This window comes from Pseudonaja textilis, chromosome 2, assembly GCF_049901715.1.
Source record: "Pseudonaja textilis isolate UNSWEBS1 chromosome 2, rPseTex1.2, whole genome shotgun sequence".
Classification (NCBI taxonomy): domain Eukaryota; kingdom Metazoa; phylum Chordata; class Lepidosauria; order Squamata; family Elapidae; genus Pseudonaja; species Pseudonaja textilis.
The window spans coordinates 137,843,618-137,862,566 of NC_141991.1; the positions used below are offsets into that span (position 1 = coordinate 137,843,618).

Consider the following 18,949-nt stretch of genomic DNA (forward strand, 5'->3'; position numbering starts at 1 on the left):
TTATGACATCCCCAATGGACATGTGTTCAAAAATCAGATGCTTGGCATTTGACTCATATTTATGACTGTTGCAGTGTCCCGGGGTCACTTTTTGTGACCTTCAGACAAGCAAACTCAATGGGAAAGCCAGATTCACTTAACAACTGGGTTACTAACTTAACCATTGCAGCGATTCGCTTAACAACAGTGACACCAAAGGTTGTAAAAAGGGGCAAAATTCACTTAGCAAAGGTCTCACATAGCAATGGAAATGTTGGGCTCAATTATGGTTGTAAGTCGAGGACCACCTGGATTCTGCTCCTTTCCACTGTATATTCACACTTATGTTGAGCTTGATCTCCAAAGAGGAGAAGTTACCACAAGCGCCCGGCTTCCTAATTCTAGGAATGTGAAACAAATGTCCTCTTTACTGATAGGGAGTCTGGATATTATGCTAAAAGGTCTCTTGACGGTATTCTGAGACACTGAACAGAGATCTGGGGAGAGCGGCCTTATTTCAGCTCCACTCCAAGGAAGCTCAAGTGCAGCATTTACCGCATGGCAGTCAGTGCGAAAAAGACACTGAGCAATGTGTTAGCACCTGCTTGGGGGAGCACAGAAGCCCATGGAAAGGCAGTGGAGGTGGGGGAGCCTGTACTGGCTTGAGGAGAAAGCCACGAACGCCTTTTAATGATGTTATTCTACCAAGGCTGCCATAAGCCTTGAGCCACAAAACTCCTGCCCTCTCCTTGAGTGAACGCAGCATCTGTGTGACAAAAAGCTTTCTTGGGGGACATCACATGTAGAGAATTGGAGAAGTGTTGGGGGGGGGGGGAAGGCTGAGGCACAAGGCAGGTGTGAAATTGCAAGGCCACAGATTGCTTAGAGCTCTCTGGGGCCCAGACTCTGGATGAATCCTGCATGAAGCCGATTCATGAATGCTCCAGTAGGTAAAGTGGCCATACGTGGTCCTTCCCACTGGAGAAAAAAATGGAACAGAGGTGTCAAACTCAAGGCCCACGGGCTGGATCCAGCCTATGGGGTGCTTAGATCTGGCCTGTGAGGCCGCGCTGGAAACAGTGAAGGACCAGCCCACAGTGCCTCTGCCAGTGAAAACGGAGCTCGGGAGGGCTGAGTGTGTCCCTCTCAGGCTCTGTTTTCAGCCACGACGTCCTCCTGCAGCCCTCTGCCAGTAAAAAACATAGCCTAGAGAGGCTGTTTCGAGGAGCTTTGATGAGGACGTTGAGCTGACCATGGCCACCCTGGCCCTCCGAGATCAGATTAACAGATAATCAAAGTTTGAAGGGACCTTGTAGGTCATCTAGTCAAATCCCCTGACTATGCGGGAGACCCTACACCATTTCTGACAGATGGCAGTCCATTCTCTTCTTCAAAGTCTCAAGTGATGACGCTCCCACAACTTCCGAGGGCAAGCTGTTCCATGGGTTGATTGTTCTCACTGTCAAACACAACCCTGATGTGGCCTTTAACGAAATTGAGTTTAGACACCCCAATCTAGAACCAAAGCAGAAATTCCTATTAGGACAAAGGGATCGGTTCCTGGCAGCAGCAAAGCAGTGGATCTCAGTCATATCGGTCACATCCTTCGCCGCTTGTGGAGGAGGTGGTGGAGTCTGGAGATTGCTAATTGATCTTGGGAGAAGGGCTGCTCAGATGTCCACTTCAGAAGGGATTTAAAAAACCAAACCAAGGCACAGAGCTGAAGGAGGTTCTTTCTTGCTAGCAGTAGAAATTAGAGCTCTGACTGCCCTTTTTGCTGTATTCTCTTATCCCCAAAGTCTTCCTTTGGTTCAAATGCTCACACAGTTGTGGGTGGAATCAAAAAATTCAACAAACCTAGTGCTGGATGAGGGACTTAAAGCGAGGATTAGACTGCTCTGTCACTGCACTCAGGAAATGTAGCTGTCTGTCATTTGGGAGACAGATGCATAGCTGTTGCATTCATACATGCGCAAATGTTAATGTTCTGGCTAGAGGGCGCTCAAACGCTCCCAATGTTTTAGGAAGTCAGATCAACCAATCAGCATGCAGGATGCAACCACCGCACAATGCACAGTAGGGATGTGGGAGGTGTGCGCATTGGCCCATCTCCAGCCATTTGCAACTTAAATTTACCCATCAAGCCCTCTGCAGTGTTACGTATGCGGTAATGCCTGCTTAATTCTGTAGCTCAATTCTCCTTCCTCACTCCCTCAACACCGCAGCCCGGTTTCCTTGACCACTGGACTCCATCTGTGACAATCACACTTTTCAATTTCCTTCCTGCAGGTATGAAGTTGTGTCGGGGCAAAGCAGTTGTATGAATGGGCTTAATGCCAAATGGACCTGGGTTTCTCTGTGCTATTCCAGCTGCCTTGAATATCATGTCAGGAGTTTTTCTTTATCAGGATCCGAATCTGGCTTTCAGCCCGCCATGCTTTAATAACAGACCAAGCTGGAGTTTTAAATCAGCATTGCCATGGGTTGAGATTGGCCTTGGGAAACTGGCAAGAAATACAGCTTTAAAAAAATAATATTTTCATTTCCTTAGTCCACTCTTCTGAAATAAGGAACTCGCAAACGTCCTTTTGAATGGGCCTTTGTTTCTTCTGTAGCTAAAAAAACCCTAATACACTGGCCTTTCTGTTTCTATAATCAAGTTCTAAATCAGACTGTGCCATAATGTGGTTTATTGAACTTTCACCTAGCATTACATTTTAACTTAGTTGTTATGATTCACAAATCATATATGTAAACCCAGGGCATTATACCGCTTAAATAAAAGGTTAAAATACTAGCTATTGTATTTTTGTTGTTGTTTAGTTGCTAAGTCATGTCTGACTCTTTGCAACCCCATGGACCATAGCACCAAAGGCCCTCCTGCCCTCCACTGTCTCCCAGAGTTTGCTCAAACCCATGTTTGTTGCATCAGTGACACCATCTAACCATTTTGTCCCCCCTTCTCCTTTTGCCTTCAATCTTTCCCAACATCAGGGTCTTTTCCAATGAGTCTTCTTCATTTGTTGGTCAAAGTATTTCAGCTTCCGCTTCTTTATCTGTCCTTTGAAAGAACAATCAGGGATGATTTCCTTTAGGATTGACTGATTTGATCTCTTTGCAGTCTAGGGGACTCTCGAGAGTCTAGCTATTGTATAACACAGAATTAATTTAGGATAATAGTTTCTCCCGATTCCTGATTCAGATTAATGATTTTGCACAGAAGCATTGGCAGAGTATGGTTTTTGCCACTTGTTGCTAACATATTTGCAGTTATCCTAGGTCGCATTGCACTGTTCCTTCCTTCAGTCTCCAACTTCCTTTGCTATCCTTATTGCTTCCATTATTATTATTGTTATTATTATTGTTGTGGTTGTTGTGTTATTGATGATGATGATGATGATGATGATGATGATGATTATTATTATTATTATTATTATTATTATTATTACCACACCTGAGCTCCACTTTACATGGAAACCAGAGAAGTCAGCAACTGCAGCATTTTATTCATTTAAGCAGTTTATATGTCACCTGTCACCAGTGGTTCCAAGGTGAGATGCAAATATTTTGCAAACAAGAAAAGCAACAGTAAATGTAAACAAATCTAACAGGGGGTATAAATGTAATTAAAAACCACAAGAGCTGTAAAGATGCAAAGATTATTTTCAAACACCCTAGTGAACTGTTTTGTGAAAAATTAGCACCAGGCATACCTCCTTCACAAAAACATTGCATAGCTTGGACACAATACCAGGCTCTTCACCCTTTTTATTATTTTTTGGGGAGGAGGAGGAGGAGGAGGAGGAGGAGGAGGAGGAGGAGGTCGGATCGCAGAGAAGGGCTAGGTGGGATGCTGAAAAAACGGTCCTGGAAGAAAGTAGTGGCACATTACATTCATATCATGGTAAGAAAACCGCATCAGTGGATCTGGGTAAACCACTTGCAAATCACTTTCACTCTTATGGCCTGAACTTCTTGGTGATGGTGTTCCATCACATATTAGAGGCTCCAAACAGATGACCTGTCCAGTGAATCCTGGTCTGTATATCACAAATACGTATACTGACCACTCTTAACACAGGGACGGGAAGCTTCATCCCTCTGGATGTAACTGAATACAACTTCCAGCTTCCGTCATGACAGTGAGACTAGCAAGGTGATCAGTGTATAGGTAGTCCTTGACTTACAACTGTAATTGAGCCTGCTCATTGTGGTTGTAAGTTGGGACAATTGCAAAGGTCACCCATGTGACTGACTTGATTTTATGACCCTTTTTTAGCAGTTGTTAAGTGAATGAGGTTGTAGGATAGGGCTGTCAAAACTTGTAGTCCGCGGACTGGATACATCATGCACCAGCCAACGCCCATGCCCGGTTTAGTGAAGAGGGAAAAAAGTTGTGATACATCATGTGACTATGCGAGTTTGACACCCCTGTTGTAGGAGATGACCAGGCTGAGCCTGAGGGAGGAGTCAAATATGTCATTAAGTGTTTTGACCAAGGCTTCCTGAGACCGTAATTAAGCACACACTTAGTTAAAATAATTCTTTGTTTTATTTCAACACTGGGAATTATGTTCATTCCCAGGAGGTAATGTGTCCCAAACAGTCCCTCGAGATAAGCACCCACCTTTCTTTCCTTTGAATTGCTGCCAACAACTAAAGTGCAAAATGAACTATAAAAAAACCAACCGAAGTACAAAGTCCACACAGAGCTTCAAGGGTTAATCTGAACAGACCAAATGACTTTGCTTCCTGCAAAGGTTTCTTTACCTTTGCATTTCCTTTATACCTTATGGGAGGGGCAATCATCTCCAAGCCTTACTCCCGAGTTGCCCCTTTTGTCTTAGTTGCTCTTGCCTTCTAGCAGCTCTGCACACACGCACACTGGGAACAGGCTTCCCTTGTTCCTCTGCCTCACTGCTGCCAGACTCTGGACCCTCGTCCGAGTTCTCCCCAGATTCCCGAACTGGTCCCCATTCTTCTCCACTGTCTGATTCCGTTGCTGTCTGCACAGGCTGTTAGCAAACCACAACAATAAGTCTTGACTCTTTTCGTACTCACAAGACATCTAAGTCCATCCCACCTTGAACTCCTTTGTCTCTTTTCTACTGCCAATTTGCTTTGACCATTAGTAGATCAGATTCTTGTGGAGAGCATAAACTTGCAGTTAATCTTTATATTCATTTTAAACAGCTGAGCTTCCTCATTTTCCTGTGCTTGACAGAGGCAGTTATAAAGCTGTGATCATAAAGTGAAGGCAGCAGTCATTAAGTGAATCAAATTTTTCGCTCTGGGCTAAAGTTGCCAAAACCCAGAAATAAATGCCGGGTTTTGGCAAAAGCATCATAAAATGCAGTCATGTGACACACAGGATGCTGCAAATGGCCATAAATGCAGGCCAATTACCGAGTACCTGAAATGCAGTCATGTGGTCATAGGGGAAGCTGTCAGAACTGCTTCGTAAGTAACCCCAGGGAGGACCGCTGTAACTTCAAATGGTCGCTCAGCAATTGGTCCTAAGTCGAGGACTACCGTAGGTCAGTAAAGCGTGAATGTTTGAATCCATAATTTTCCAGCATCCCTAGTGGAAAGACCTCGGAGAGAAGAACATAAGGCAATTCCCTACATCGAGATTCAGGAAGCCACTGAGGGGGCCAGGGCAGTATATCAGACAAAGCACCCATCTCTGTGACAATATCCAACAGCTCATTATAGCTCAGCTTTTAAGCTCTGAAGTCTTTAAATCTTTCCACAGAAGGACGCTGCCTACACCTTCCCGTCTTATGCTGGAGGGCACAAGCCCCATCTTCAGAACTGCTCCAATTTTTTTTCTTCTTCTTCTAAAATAATCTGAAGGAACAGAGCAAAATGTATTCTCCTCACTGATAAGAGTTTAAGGCACAAAGAAAGTGGCTGTTAATAGCATATATTCCCAGCTGTAGGGATACAGGTATGGGTGTTTTATCCAATTTAAACAACAGCCTTTTCATTAAAAAAAGAAAAGAAACAATAACGTATCAGGAAAAAAGGGGAAGGAGAGTCTAATCTATTAAGCTAAGATGCTAGCTTTCCATATAGAGGGAGCTTTTCATTTGCATTCAATTTCAAACATGCAATCATAACCCCCACTTTGAAGATGCTTAAATAGGCACAGGGCTGCACCAAAGATCCATTAAAAGGAGCAGACACTTTATAGGCTATGGACTATAACTGCAGCAACACAGCCAAACCAGCACTTCAAAAAGCTTCAAGGGATGACTTTTTAGCCTCCAGCAAGAGATAGCTCAGCATACATCTAGGTAGCTAGCTTTGTAGTCAATTGTTCTGACCATCAAGAAGTTTCTCCCATTACTTCAGAACAAATCCTTTCCCCAAGGCAGCAAAATACTCGTTCTTGTCCTTTTCTATTGACAACCCCATTGGTATTTGCTCTCATATCCTCCTCCAGGCCCTTTGATTCCTCCAAGTCGCATTCAATCCACAGCAGTTTCAGAGAGAGGTAATATCTTTGAATGTGCATTATTTGATTGGCTTAGGTCAGTGATAGTGAACCTTTTTGTTGTGGTGCCAAAAGCGCATGCATGCCAGCACCCGCAATGCAATACCCTGCACATGCACATGCAACACCCTCCGCCCCCTTGCCTGCACTGCGCATGTGCACACTTCCCAGCTGATTTTTAGCCCCTTTGAGGGTGTTTTTGCCCTCCCAGAGGCTCAAGGGAAGCCTCTGCAGCCTTGGTAGGCCGAAAAACAGGCCTTCCGGAAATACCGGAAGTGCCCGTTTTCAGTCTCCAGAGGGCCTCTGGAACACAGGTGAGGCCATTTTCGTCATCCCCAAGGCTAGAGGGATGCCTCTGGGGCCTCAGGAAGCTGAAGACGGGCCCATTTCAGCACTTCTGGTATTTCTGGAAGGCCTGTTTTTCGGCCTCCTGAGGCTGCTGAGTCTTCCCATGAGCCTCCGGGAGAGCAAAAATGGCCTCAAATGGGCCGAAAATCAGCTGGGAGGCATACGCATGCGCAGTGCAGGTAAGTTTGGCTGGAGCTCACGTGCGCGCACAAATGGCTCTGCGTGCCACCTGTGGCACATGTGCCATAGGTTTGCCATCACAGGCTTCGGTGGTCATTGCAAGAACTACTAACAGGTGAGTTTGATTCTTTTTCCTCTTCTTTCCTCTGCCCTTTTTCCTTTGATATCATCTAATTCTGACAGGAAGGCTAGTCTTTTTTTTTTTAAAGTCGTACTCCTCTCTTTTCAATAAGGGGAATTAATGCTTCAAGCAAACAAACCAATGTATCTTAAAACTGACAATATGATAAAATAATAACTGCTTGCCTGCAGCCCTGGAGGTTTTCAATGAGAGATTGGACAGCCATTTGTCTAGAATAGCATAGTGTCTCCTGCCTGAGCAGGGAGCTGGACTAGAAAACCTCCAAGTTCCCTTCCAACTCCGTTATTCTGTTAATTCTTACATTGCTGAATCTGTAAAATGACAGAATTTCATCCAGGAAAATGTGCACATCAAGAGTTTCTACCCTGTATCTCCAACAATATGGCCTCCCCCAATAGGAAGCCCCAGCATGTTTTATAGGCATGAAATTAAGCCCCTCCCCCCAAATTAAGGCCAATATTAAAACATGTGAAATGGAGGGGAATGGTGGGGGGGCCTTGCGGTTAGGAAGAACTTTTGTTGCACACCTGGATATGGTGCTGCCTGCGTTGACCCCGATACGAAGTGACCCACCAACGCTGAGGTCAACATCCAAGCCGTCGCCGCCCGCCCGAAGATGCAAGGGAGGGGGATTAAGTCACCCCTGAAAAGACGGCCTAGCCATTTTGGGGGGGCTCAAAAAAAAAAAGACTCAGCCTTATTATATGAGAAACACGGTATCTGTTTCTCTGTCCCATCCATCCATCCATCCATCCATCCATCCATCCATCCATCCATCCATGCACATACAAGGACACAAACCTTCATACCACATGTAAGGTTCTACTTGCCAGGTCTAAATCTGAATAGCAACCATCTTTGAATAAAGAATTAATTCTGCAGTTGCTTTTAAGAACATTTCCACAACTCCTATTAAAAAAAAAAAAACACCTCTGTCTGGCACCCAATTCCCAAATTTAGATTGGTGCTATTGAGAAGATCTCCAATTAAAAGGAAGAGTTCGTACATATGATGCTTCCTTTTCACAATGTTTTCTTTTACAGCACAAATCTGTTTCCCAAATTACAAAAAAGTGCCAGTCGGAGGTTTTGTGAAACCCAGCGATTCAGTCTACCAAGAGCTGTTCCCAGCAGCCAAGAGAAGAGGGGCCTGCCTACAGTAAATCAAAGTGGTCCATAGAAGCTGCGCAGGTGCCAGTCCATGACCATATCATTAACCAGACTGTTGATGAAATATTGCAGATTGCATTCACATCAAAAATATTGGGGGGTTGGTGAAAACTAGAACAGCCATTGATGAATGGGGTGGGATGGGGTGGGGTGGAGTGGCATAAAATAGAAGGATAGGATAGGTTAGGTTTATTGGACACGTGTGATTGGACACACAAGGAATTTGTCTCCAGTGCATAAGCTCTTAGTGTACATGCATATCAAGTCATAAGTCATACATAATAAAACATAAGATACGATCATAAATCATAAGGTACAACAACAATTGATAAATCATAATATACCAATAGGAGAAGGTAGTAGGAAAGATGAGAGATAGCAATAGCAATAGCACTTAAACTTATATGCCGCTTTACAGTGCTTTACAGCCTTCTTTGGCTGTGGTTTACAGAGTCAGCATATTGCCCTCAACAATCTCCGTCCTCATTTTACCCACCTCGGAAGGATGGAAGGCTGAGTCAACCTTGAGCCTGGTGAGATTTGAATTGCCAAATTGCACTCAGCGGCAGTCAACAGAAGTAGCCTGGAGTACTGCACTCTAATCACTGCACCACCATGGAAAGATGAGAGGATGAAAAGGATGAGAAGATGATAAGGATAATAAGAGTACAGCCTACTACGCAGGTTGATTGGGTAGTTGACTTCAAGTCACCTCAACTATGGGCTCAAAGGAGACAAACACAATGGCATTTGTCCACAGGCCATTTCCACCTGCTGCTCTGTGTCCATTCGCCATGCCATCCTAAGCAACAGCAAGGAAATGGAAAAGGAGAGGTGTTTTTGAGAAGATCAAAAAAAAATCTTAGGAAAATTTACAGCCAAGGGAGGGCTTCCCAAGGTTAATCATGAAAGCAATCTAATGGAGGGAAATGAAATTAAAGGAAAATGAAAAGACTATACTCAAAAACTTTCGAAAATGTGATTACCTAATGAAAAAAATAGAAGATGTTTAAGAAGCAACACTATTAAGGGAAGTGAGAAAGATAATAGACTAGGTGTCAAAAGAGATAGCATTAGACATAGAGGAAATGTAAGAGAAGAGGCCATTTAAGTGCTAACAGCTCCATGTCAACAAACATGGGACTATGTAGCCAAAAGATTGGAAAAGACACACAGAGTTGGGAAGCCCTCCCTTGGCTGTAAATTTTCCTAAGATAGTTCCATTCCCCACTGTCAGAGCTGAAGCAGCTTCTTGGACGAGAAGTGAAATGTCTTCAAAAGAAAAAACAAGAAAGTCCAGTTGCCTCCTGAAAAAGCACCTTTGGGATGATCATGGACTGGATGGCTGAGAATCTCTACAGACTTTCACAGAGTAGCTTTATCCAAGAAAGGGGTACAAGTGAGATTGCAAATTAGCTACCCATGGCATTAACCCATCACACAAGCAGTGCTTTCTTCAGAACGTACGAAGAATACAGTTGTACACATGGAAAGTAATGCCAAATGAACACGGGTTTTGAAAAAAAAAGGCAGAGGGACATGAAATCAGAAAGATAAATGAAGAAGAAGAATGGAGACAGCAAGTGAATATAAGAAGGAACCTTTACAGTGAGCCAGAAGGTGTTGTAAGAATTGGATTTTAAAAATATCAAAGTGGTTCAGAATAGAAAAGGGAGTCAGGCAAGGATGAATATTATCCCCATGTATGTTTAATTAAATAGCAAATTTAAGAATAGCAGAATTGGGAGAGAGGACAGCTGGAATCAAAACTGGAGAAGAATGTGAGATATGCAGTTGACAGCACTTTGTTAGCTGAAAGTAAAGAACACTTAGAAGAGCTCATTATGAAAGTAAAAATGGAAGGTGAAAAATCTGAGTTAATATTAAATATTATAAAGGTAAAGGTAATGTTTAGGAACTTACAACTGACAGAAAAGAACTTAAGGCTGACAGTGAAGAAGAGATTAATTTTAAGAAGGAAACAGCAGACAAAATCATGAAGGGATAATTTTATGACAACAAAGATCAGAATATTTAAAGCAAGGGTTTTCCAATAACAATATGGACTTTGAGAAAGAGTCAGGGGGGAGGGGAATGTTTTCGAATGTTGCATCTGGGGACAATTATTGAAGAATACCATGGGCTGAAAACCAGTCAATCAAAAATTAAGGGCCAAATAAAACTGAATGCTACCTTAAATTGAGGATTAGCAAAGCAGAAGCTTAGTATCTTGAACAGGTGATTCAAGCGGATGATGAACTAGAAAAATGGTACTGGGAAGAGTGAGGAAAGCAGAAAGAGATTAGATAAGGTAGATATATAAAATCCAAGAGATAATTTACATGACCTTGGAAGAATGCTTCCAATATTACTATTGGAGAGGCTTGATAGGGCCCAACTCGGTTCTCTAAGTATAGCTGGCATAGACTTATACTTGTTAGATACTTGGGGAGCCCTGAATGCAGCATTGCAGTGCACTCTGCCCACAGCCTGGAGTTTGATACTGACTGGCTGTTGACTCAGCCTTCCATCCTCCAGAGGGTCGGTAAAATGAGGACCCAGATTGTTGGGGAGGGGGCAATATGCACATAATGCTCCAACATTGTAAACTGCCCAGGGAGTGCTGTGGATGGTATATATAGGCCTAAATGTTATTGCTATTGCTACACCCAGTTTAAAACCTCCAACTCCATCTTTCACTTACACCTAAAGCAAACATAAATATTTCCAGCTCTTTTCTTTTCCAAGGAGTACAATGGAGTCATAAAACATACATAAAGGACTAAATCAATCTAGGGTTAAGCAATGTCTGGATAATTCATCAACACCTCACTCTGTAGACTATTTATCAATCTTAATTTATACCACTCACTGCTCTAGCCCGCTACTTCTTCCTGCAAGCCAGCCACAGGCAAGACTTTTTCCATTCTCCACCTTGGCCTCTTACTCTCCCCATCCATCACTTGGAGATTGCTGGCTATAGTAACTCTCCGTTCACCCTCTCCATCATACAGGCATCTGCTCTGATGCCATATTTCTTCCCCTCCCTCCCTTCACCATAAAACATTGTCCTCCCCGCTTCCAGCTGGTTCCTCCTACTTGTTTTCTTGGCTGAGTTCTGATGGCTTTTGATCATCATGTAGGTCTGTGTCAGCTTCGTCAATCAATGTCAACCACTGTCACATCTGACTTGGCAGACTTTTAACTTTTTTTTTCCTTTTAAAAATCCCTAGGCTTAATCATAGGCAGCCCGTCATCTCAGAAACTGATGTGTTGGAGCTTTTTAGAAATAGAAAAGTAGCAGAAGAACTGGATTGTCACTGGAGCAAGACTTGGAAATCAGATAGCTTAGCAGCTGTATCAATTCTAATTTGTTCTCTTGACTAGAATCTGTTTTCCTGCTGGCATGATAAGTCGCCTGCCTCTCAGCCTAACTCCCTATCAACAAAAACTCTGGTGATTTAGGTCTGTAACCCACACCAATTTTAAACACATCTTCTCAATCGAATCACATAACTGGAAAGAATCTTTTAGGATATCAAGCAACTCTCTGTTCAGTGCAGAAATTCTAATTAAATCATTCTAGCAAGGAGATTCAGCCTCTGCTTGAACATATCTAGTTAAGTCAGCCAGCACTCATCCCATCCCAACCCTAGTCCAGACGACACAACTCAGCCACCAGAGCAATGCCATGAAATTAAACAAAATTCTGAATTCTTAAAAATGGCTGATGTAATAAGTCATGAGATTGCAATCATTTTATTCCAGAGATTGGTACTCACCACTTCTACCCTAAAACATCTCTAAGGCCAGCCTTCTTCCACCCACTCACTACTAAGGCTCAGAAAGACTCAACCATGGAGGCTGCACAAATGAGATTGGTGTGCTTTTTGGTTGACATGGAGATAGGAGAAATACTTTTTAATGCCGTGATGAAGGGTTATATTGCCCATACACTTATGGAACTGGAATGATCCATAATTTGTATCTTGAAAGTAAAAAAAAAATTGCTAAGACCCTGGCTCGGAAACACCGAGTATCATTTGATTAGTGTAATTGAGGTGTGATATTACAGGGATGTGTAACTCTGTCAACTAGCATCTTATCAAACAATATGGTATGTAGCACCAATGCTCTTGGGATTTACTCCACTCACAAACAGCAGGCAATGAAACAGAGTGTGGCAAGAATTCCAGGTGTGATGCTGGTCCATTGTATGTTTTCTTTGTATCATTGGGAAGATGTGGATTAGAGAGGACAGGTATCCCTTGCCATGTCCTCTGTATTTTAGCCTGCCACTACGTTTGTACCAAAACAAAACAAAAAGAAAGAAATCACCCATACGAACAGATACTTCAAGTGAGTCAGAGCCAAGGTACTTTATGCCATTATGTAAAACAACTTTTATATTTAATATAATCAGTCAAGTGGGATTTAGGATGTGCTCAGTGCTGAACTAGCAGATGTGAGAGGAGCTTTAGAGGAGTCATGTTAAGTTAGTTCTAACTATGTTATAAAGAAGCAGGATGTATAAAATTACCATAACAGATCAAAGGAACTGAGAGGAGGGATCTGGAGGAACAGAGATAGGGATCCATGAACTACAGAGGTGCACCTGTGAAGACTTTCATCCTGCCACAAGAAATACTTGCCAGATCATTTTGAGAAAACTGAGCTACAGGTACCATGAACCATGTGTTCATCTCTATCACTTCCCATTATATTATATTATCACTTACCTTTCCTTGCATTGAGAATCTCCCTCCATCTCCAGAATAATCATATGAAGGTCCAAAGAGAGGCTGGCCCCAAATCACCTAGGGAGCTTTGGTGGCTGAGGGTAGACAAGAACCTAGATCTCACAGTCCTAGACTAGCACCCTAAGCACTACACTCTATCACCTCCCATTATATTATATTATTACAAGCCAATAATGACATAATGCTATCCGCACTTTTGCAATAAAGTGGATTGAAAAACCTGATTTCAACAATTGGATGACAGAGTTGCCGGCAGAGGTGCTCAAAATAAAGATTGCTGGCTTGGCTTCCAGCCAGTGACCAGTTGAAGCAATCACTTGCTTTTTGACCTACATCTTCTTAAACAGGGGTGATCCTTCTTGATCCCAACTCAATTGCGCTCTCCAATCCAAATGCTCCTGCTGCCATTGAGTGCAGCTTGCCTGCCACAGAGAGGCCTGGGTGTAGGCACATTGTGAAAACACACTAACCTTTTGGTGACAAATGCCTTCTCAAGGGGAAGAAGCCAGAGCCCATTCAGCGGCGCTGCATAGTGAGGAAATTCATAAAAGAAATGGGAAATCAACTGTAAGTAATGATTTCACTCAGGATTTCCAAAACAGTATCACTGGTCTTTCTCCATCCATGGGGAGCAGAAATTAAACGGTGGTTCCAAATGGCACTTAACAGAAGTATTATTTTCCCTATGGCAGGCACTCAGTGAGGCAAGTCCTCAAGTACATTTTCTCAAATTAAATCCCACTTGATTACTGAACACAAGACTGTTGATGAACTTCTCAAATTTCAGCCTTTCATATCGTAACTCAAGGGGTTATTTTGCGGGGGGGGGGGATTTTCGGAAGCATCTGAACATATGCAAATATTTTTCGTTTGTGGATGCTTATTCTAGTCTAGATGGCCATCTCTCTCTAATTTTTGTTACCAGTTGTGGCAATGGACTCCCTGGGGAGTGTAGGTAAAGGACAACATTTATGTAACAACATGCCCTCATACAAATGACACATGACACAAGCGTGTCATTGCAACATTTGTGTAATGACATCGGGAAGCACTATTACTGAAATATTATCACAGAGTTCCTTATACATGTTGATGTGGGAATTAGCATGGGGAAGAGCCAAAGGCCAGAAGACTGGTTGGATAAGAGGCTACTTAGACCACAGAAGAAATGTGGGTACAGCAAATATTTCAGAAGGGATGCTTCCTTTAGTTTCTTGAGCTATAAAGGCAACTGGGGAGAAATATACTTCCAGATTTGCAAGATTCTGTCAATGTAGCTTTACGATAAAGTAGAATTAGTTCATCTGGGCATACTTCCTGACTGGACTGCCCTCCAAGGCTAATAGCTGCTGCTGGTAGTGTATTTATTATTATATACACAATAATGTGGAATCACTGCTGCCAGTTCTTTAGCTGGTGTTGGCTTTCATATGCAATGAGGTATAGAAACTAGGAGCAATCTGTCAGCCTAGTAGATGCACAAATCCAAATAGTGTGGCCTTTTATAATTGACAAATGGAAATGTTAATATGCAGATTATATTACTAAGGTTGGAACTTATTTAATTGTTTCCTTTCAGCAACTTATCTCTAGCCACTACCCTAACTAAAAACTGCCCTTAGCTAATTTGCTAGACTGTATGTCAGGGGTCCATGGATTCTGGTCCTGCCTTAGGCACAAAGCCAGCTGGGTGACTTGGGACCAGTTGCTCTCTCAGCCCTAGGAAGGAGATAAGGGCCAGTCACTTCCAAGATCTTGCCAAGAAAGCTGCAGGGATTTGTCAAGGAGTCAAGACTGACTTGGATGCATGCACACTCATACACAAACACACACACGCCCATGCACACACACAAACACACTGGACTTCACTACTTTAATGATCAATTGTCTTTTTGCCACATCCAGGACAAATAATTCTGCCTTTATTTTACTCTAATTCTACAGCAATAGCAATAGCACTTACATTTACAGCCCTCTCTGAGCAATTTAGTGTCAGCCTATTGTCCCCAACAATCTGAGTCCTCATTTTACCGACCTTGGAAGGATGGAAGCCTGAGTTAACCTCCAGCCTTGTCAGGATCAAACTCCATGCTGTGGGCAACACTGTTTGCCTGCAATGTTACATTCTAACCACTGTGCCGCCATAACTCCAACTCTATGTAATTTTTATGTTGTTGAGCTTTAGTGAAAAATAAAATATGTATCTGTTTTATAGTCCTTACGTTTTCTTACCAATATGAAATTATAGGTAGCTCTCCACTTAGGATCAGTCACTTATCAATCATTGGAAGTTACAACACGCTCCTCCAAAAGGTATTACAAGCTGGTTCCAAAGGCTGCTCCCCCCACAATCACGTGGCAGCCATTCTGGGTGCTTGGAAACTGGCCTGCATTTATGGCCATTCGCAGCATCCCACAGCCATGTGACTGCAATTTATATTTTTGCCAAAAACCGGTAGTTACTTCTGATTTTCGGTAACAATGCCCCATAGCAAACAATGGGTTTGGTTAATGACCGCAGTGCTTGCTTAACGACTGAGGATTCACTTAACTATGGAGATTCACTTAACACCACCAAAGGAAGGTCATAAAAATCAGGTCGGTCACGTGACTTTATGACCATCATGACTTACAACTGTGATAGGCAGGCTCCTATTAAAACATCAAGACGACAAAACTTTGAAGGAATGGTCTAGCCAGGGTATAATGAGCATTGCTTGGCAAGGAAGGGCAGAAAAAACAAAGGAGGAGAGAGGCCTGACTGCCCCTAAAGTACATCCGTAGTGTCAGACTAGCTTTTAAAATCTTTTGGAAATCATAAGCTGTTTGGTTAGCACTTGTCATAAAAGATAGGATAAAATACATTAAACAAAATTATATGCCCCAAAGTAGTCTTTCAAAAAGATGAGATATCAAGACGGAAAGCACCAAAGAGCACAGAGTCATAAAAATTTATTTTGTTTGCATTTTTATTTTAAACAATACTTATGCCAGTCTGAACAGCCCATTAGAAAATGACAAGGATTTGAAATCACTGTATTAGATCTGCCATATTGAGAATATGGAATAGATATAACTTCAGGTTGTGCCTTTATGGATCTCAGTTCAAGAAGCGTATCATAGAAGAGAAATGGCAGACAAAGATAAATTGTTCATATTCCTGGAATTATTGGAAAACCATCAAGGGGAATTTGAAACTAAAGCAAGAGAGCAATTAATAGCAGAAGTATATTATTGTCGTTTTTCCCATTTACAGTTATAAGAAAGATTCAAAATGAACAAAAAGACTTACAGCATAGAGAAAATAAGAAAATTTGAAGTACAATTGTGCACTGATGTTTGCATCGTGTAATTGCTAAAATGGATAAAGTTTTGCTGAAATTTGAAATAGAGAAAAAACAGATTAAAGAATGTATGATAACATGGGTTAAGAATTCTGGTTATAATATATAGATGGATCCCTGGGAAAATATGTGGTTTAAAATGTTGAAATTTACATTCTATTACAATCTCAAACATTTTTTTAAAATAAAATGTCACGTCGTATCACCAGAGAAATTAAAGAGATTTCAAATATATTTGGTAATGTGAATAACATGAAGGTACATTTTATCATGCATGGTTGATATATAAAAAAGCTAAAAAAATGGATTCAAACTCAGGCATTGATACAGAGGATTTTAAAGTTTAATATTCAAGTGATGCCAGGAATTTTCCTTTTAAGACTGATATATAAAATCAGAAAAAAGTCAGAAAAGGTTTCAATATACGATTATTTCAGTGAGATTGTGATATGCATAGATGGAAAGGTTCAAAACTACCTACAATGGAAGAATGTGAAACTGATAGAGATGGGTAAACTAACTTCTTTAAACAGAGAAAAGACATTATCTATATTAGTGCCTAGAAACCTCTTAGGACTTTTTACATAAAAGTGAAAAAAAAATATGTATGATTTATGGCTTTGATGAATAGACAGAATAGATTATAAAAATAAGAGTATCATGATGCAACTTTAGAGAGAGGTTGAAATATACTCGGACTTATAATTGCTGGGAAAAATATTAGTTATTTTTTTGTATTTTTTTCTTTTAATTTTTCTTTTTCTTTTATTTCTTTTTCTTTTTTTCCTCTTACTTTATATTAATTTGCATTAGTTTTTATCTTCTCTTTTAGGGGGAAGATTTATACGAGAGCTTTCAGACTCGTGCTGGAGTCCAGCACTGACAAGAGGCCCAAGCTCAGCTTCTGAGATCTGCAAATGCGCATTGCACACTGCCCAGGGCGTACCGTATGAGGACAAATTACGTATTGTAAAGATTATTTGGAGATGTGAAATTTCCAATGTAATCTACTGGTTTCCTTGCATGGATTGCTCCTGTAACTTTGTAGGACAAACAGGGTGGAAGCTAATCACCAGATTGCAAGAATACAAGCGAGAAGTCAGACAAGGAGACCCGATCTCATTGGTAGCCTCATGTCGCAATGAGCAAGGACACACATTTAATTTCGCAACAACTAAGATCATTGACCATGCAGGCACACAGATAGCCAGGAAGTGATTGAAGCCTAGGAAAAAGGCCTCCTGTCAGTTAACAGGAGTGCTGAATTACCACCAGCTTATCAAATATTTAGGAGCTGAGGGCTTGGCAGCACAAAGAAATGACAGCCAATCACCAGCCATCAACACACCAATCAGCCAACAGGAAGGCACTACATAAACACGACTTACAGAACAGCCCAAAGCACATATTCCAGTAGACAGAAATTCCCTGAAGCTGGGATCCAGCATGAGTCTGAAAGCTCAGACGAGTAAATTTGGTGTAAATTCGGTGGCCGAACCAAATTTGATCTCGCATCATTATCCTGGGACATGTCATATATTTGCCTTCATTCGTGGAATATTTATATACCAAATAGTTAAGACCCAATAAAACACTATTTTGGAACCTAATGGTGTATTTCACTGGTGGAATTAATGCTGGTGGAGGATTTCTACCTTTTGAGTTTGATGAGATGTTCCTGTGGCAAATTTCTTTGCTCCCTCTTGACTGAACATCCAAGGACAATATGCAAACCCACCCACCCCCAGCTTTCCTGTAGTGGACAAGCCCCCAAACCAAGTAGCTTTGAATTAAGCACTTTTATGAAGGAAGAGAGCAACCAGTTTGTATTAGCCGTGTGCAATCTCTCTGCAACAGACCTTCATGTTTCCCAGGTGGTTCTTACATTTACAAATCACTGTAATAGGCAGCCCTAAAAGTCAACTAACTTAACCAAGTAAGTAAGTATTTAAATATAAAATCTCTTTCTTTTGTTCCATTTGGTTTAGCTTTGAGGTACTAACTGGTTATAGCTATTATAGCCAGCTTTCTTCTACTTTCGTCACTTGTTTTTATCAATTTAGAACACAGTGTTAATGGCACACCAATATTCATTCTAAAGTTTTACACATAACTTGTAGGCTACTTGGAGAGCATCAGCCGAGAAGTAGTAGAAAAACCTTATAAATGGATGGGTTAAATAAACAGATGGATTTATTTATAAGAGTCCTTTCCTCCAGTCTGAGGTGGTGATGGCTAGGGATTAAACTGTGAGTTTGCTGGACAGCCTAAGGCCACTCTGTGAAGGACAGAGATCTTTTGCCATTTGCCATTGAATGCAGCTATGCGTACTCTGCTTGTGGCTGTTCATTTGTTACACAAAGGCAACTTTGGCTCTCATGCTTCAAATGTGGCCTCTTGGGGGCCTTAGGATTTCATTCTGAATCGATTGTGGCCTTTCCTTTCCCTGTGTTTCTCTCAGCAACACCCCAATAACATAAAATAAAACTCCTGATTGAAAACCTGACAAATGGAAGCAAGAATGAATC

At 41.7% G+C, this 18,949-nt stretch overlaps 1 protein-coding gene across 1 annotated transcript in view; it reads right to left on the minus strand.

The window, feature by feature from the left end:
• Positions 1-18,949, minus strand: part of NXPH4 (neurexophilin 4) — a 113,010-nt gene that overhangs the window by 25,019 nt on the left and 69,042 nt on the right. The window lies entirely within an intron of this gene.